This window comes from Arachis hypogaea, chromosome 12 (assembly GCF_003086295.3).
Source record: "Arachis hypogaea cultivar Tifrunner chromosome 12, arahy.Tifrunner.gnm2.J5K5, whole genome shotgun sequence".
In the NCBI taxonomy this organism is placed as follows: domain Eukaryota; kingdom Viridiplantae; phylum Streptophyta; class Magnoliopsida; order Fabales; family Fabaceae; genus Arachis; species Arachis hypogaea.
In genome coordinates this window covers 43971325-43975315 of record NC_092047.1, presented here as the reverse complement: position 1 = coordinate 43975315, position 3991 = coordinate 43971325, and positions in this window count along the sequence as shown.

The window sequence follows — 3991 nt, the reverse complement described above, 5'->3', positions numbered from 1 at the left end:
ACCTTATGCCAGTTCAATACATTCATATTGATGAAGAACGAATATACATCTTAGAATAGAGAATCAAACACGGATTAAAGAGGAACAGTAATCTTTTATTAATCCATAAAACTCAGCAGGGTCCTCCCTTCACTAGGAGGTTTAGAAACTCATACTGATAGAAAAATAAAATGCAAAAAATGAAATCATGGTAAATTATGGCCGAAGATCATTAACAAAGAGTGATCTTCTACTTTTAATACTAAACTAATGACTAGTAAGGGTAAAACAGTCTTTTTAGTGTTAAAATCCACTTCTGGGGCCCACTTGGTGAGTGTTTGGGCTGAGCTTTGATGAGATCCACGTGCTATGAGGTCTCTAAGGCATTGAACGCTGGCTAGAGGGTCCTCTTTGGGCGTTTGGACGTTGGTCTCTTCTCCTTGGGTGGACGCCTGGAAGGGGGCAGGAGGCTGGCGTTAGATGCCAGTTTTGGGCCTTCTAATCCGAAGCAAACTATGAACTATACATTGCTGGAAAGCTCTGAAAGTCAGCTTTGCATAGCCATTGAGAACACTCTATTTATATTTCTGTAGCTCTAGAAAAGCTCTTCCGAGTGCAAGGAGGTTAGATCCGGACAACGTCTGCAGTGCTTTCTCTGTCTCTGAATCTGACTTTTGCTCTAGGTCCTCAATTTTAGCCAGAAATTACCTGAAATTGTACAAAAACACACAAACTCAAATTAGAATCCAAAAATGTGAATTTAACACTAAAACCTATGAAAACTTAATAAAAACTAAACAAAACATGCTACAAACTATATGAAAACAATGCCAAAAAGCGTATAAAATATCCGCTCATCACAACACCAAACTTAAAATGTTGCTTGTCCCCAAGCAACTAAAAATAAAATAGGATAAAAAAGAAAAGTAAGATACAATAAATTTCAAAGTTCTCAATGAAGCTCAGTGTCAATTAGATGAGCGGGACTTAGTAGCTTTTTGCTTTTGAATAGTTTTGGCATCTCACTGTCCATTGAAACTCAGAAGTGTTGGTCTCTTTAGGAACTTAGAATCCAGATGATATCATTGACTCTCCTAGTTTAGTTCTTTTTTATTCTTGAACACAGCTTTTAGAGTCTTGACCGTGACCCTAAGCACTTTGTTTTCCAATATTACCACCGGATACATAAATGCCACAGACACTTTAACTGGGTGAACCCTTTCGGATTGTGATTTAGCTTTGCTAGAATCCCCAGATAGAGGTGTCCAGAGTTCTTAAGCACACTTTTTTTGCTTTGGATCATGACTTTAACCGCTCAGTCTCAAGCTTTTTACTTGACACCTTCACGCCATAAGCATATGGTTAGGGACAGCTTGGTTGAGCCGCTTAGGCCAGGATTTTATTCCTTTAGGCCCTCCTATCCATTGATGATCAAAGCCTTGGATCCTTTTATCCTTGCCTTTTGGTGTAAAGGGTTATTGGTTTTTTCAATCTGCCCTCCTTTTCCTGCATTTTTGGGCAGTAATGGATTTTTCTTATTTATTTATTTATTTTTTCGCCATTTTTTTCTTCCTTTTTCGCATGCATATATTATTATTATTATTATTATTATTATTATTATTATTATTTTGCAACATGCTTTTTCTTTTTCTTTTTGCTGCTTTTTCTTGCTTTAATAATTAATTTTTTGGATTTTTCAGATTATCAATAATACGTTTCCTTTTTCATCATTCTTTCAAGAGCCAACATTCTAAAATTCCAACTTCAAATATGCACTATTTATTCATACATTCAAAAAATAAAAGCAATGCCACCACATCAAAATAATTGAACTATTCTTATTATATAACTTGAAAATCATGCATCTCTCAATTCTTTAAAAAAAAAATTTTCTTTTAAGTAAGGTGAGAGATATATGGAATATTTTATAATTTTAAGACATAAATGCAATTGATTATGCAACAAGAACAAGAGAACAGACAACATAACAAAAAACAAAAAAATACAAAAGGAAAGGAGATAAAGAGTACGAATCCACCTTTACTGGTGGCGGCTAGTACTCCTCTTTGAGGATCCAATGTGGTGCTTGATTTCTTTAATATCACTCCTTTGTCTTTGTTGTTCTTCCTTCATAGCTCTTTAGGAGTGGTAGAAGTCAAAAAACAAAGCTTTTGCAACACCAAACTTAAGAGTTTTGCTCGTCCTCGAGCAAATATGAATGATGAGGAAGGATAGGGTAGAAGAAGGTGGTGTAAGTGGGGATTCTGTGGGACCTACTAGTCCTGAGAGGCCAGGGAAATTGAATTCCCTACCTTTCATATGGGCGTTGAACGCCAGCTGCTACACCATGGCTGGCGTTCAACACCAGCTTGCCTCCCATTTGTGGCGTTGAACGCCCAGGAGGAACCTCCTTCCTGGCGTTCAACGCCAGGTCTTCTGCCTTTTTGGGCGTTGAACGCCCAGCCTGGCTCCTTGGCTGGTGTTCAACGCCAGCTTGTAGCTCCACAGAGGGCGTTGAACGCCCACTCTGGCTTCTTGTTTGGCATTCAACATTAGCAAGCTCTCTGCTCCAGGGTGTTCTGTTTCCTACTCTGACTGTTTCTATTTCTATTCTAACTACTGCACATGATCACAAACATTAAAAAGCAAGGGAAAATTCTAAAAATAAACTAAAATAAACTCAAATGAAAATAAACAAAAGAAATAAAAACAGAAATACTCTACTCATGGTTGGGTTACCTCCCAACAAGCGCTTCTTTAATGTCATTAGCTTGACACTCGATTGCCGACTTTCTTCCTCTTCTTCCAGTTGGTTAATAGAAATGACTCCATGGAAGAAGAGGAGGAGATTAGTGCCCTTAGAATTGAATTCCTCCTAACAAGTTTTCTTTTAGTGTGATGAGCTTGATTCTCCTTGCTTATTAGGGTAGGGCTTGTATTTTTTCTCCATCCCCTATGCATTTTCCTCTTGGGACCTTCCTCCTTGGTGGGTGATGATTGCCCAACACCAAACTTAAGTTTGATGTCTGAAAAAACTGTATGAGTTTTCACTAAGAGAGAAGGCTCCTGTATTGTACTCTGCATGGAAGTACCTCCTTTGTCAGGGGGTAGTGGAGGTTGAAGGACCTTGATAATCATGTAATCCTTCTGTAACTTCATCACTAATTTGCCTCTCTCAGTATCAGAGAAGTTTCTTCCAGTAGATAGAGACCATTTTTCCACAACCTCAACAAAATGAATATTGATTTGCATCTTTTCAGAGTCTTCCATGGATTGTGAGCATTGCTCATCCTAGGTCTCCTTTTGGGGCATCTGAGGGTGTGGTACTTTAGGCTTTCTTCCCATAAGAGGAATGTGCAATGATGAGAGGATATTTTATACGCTTGTTGGCATCACTTTCATATAGTTTTTAGTAGTTTTTATTTAGTTTTTATTAAGTTTTTATAGGTTTTAGTGTTAAATTCACATTTTTGGATTCTACTGTGAGTTTTTCTATTTTTGGACAATTTCAGGTATTTTCTGGCTGAAATTGAGGAGTTGGAGCAGAAATTTGATTTAGAGACAGAGAAAGCACTACAGATGCTGTCCGAATCTGACCTGCCTGTATTTGGAAGAGCTTTTCTGGAGCTACAGAAGTCCAAATGGAGCGCTCTCAACGGCTATCGAAAGTTGACTCCTAGATCTTTCCAACAATATATAATAGTTTATATTTTACTTCGGATTAGAAGGCCCAAAACTGGCGTCCAATGCCAGTTACCTGCCCCCTTCTAGGCGTCCAGTGCCCAAAAAGCAGAAACCAATGTACAAACGCCCAGAGAGGACCCCCTAGCTGGCGTTCCACGCCCAAGGAGCCTCATAGCACGTGGATCTCATCAAAGCTCAGCCCAAACACTCATCAAGTGGGCTCCATAAGTAGATTTTAGCACTAAATAGACTGTTTTACCCTTACTAGTCATTTGTTTAGCATTTAAGGTATTTAATTTACGTAATTAAGAAGTTTTTGGAACCTATT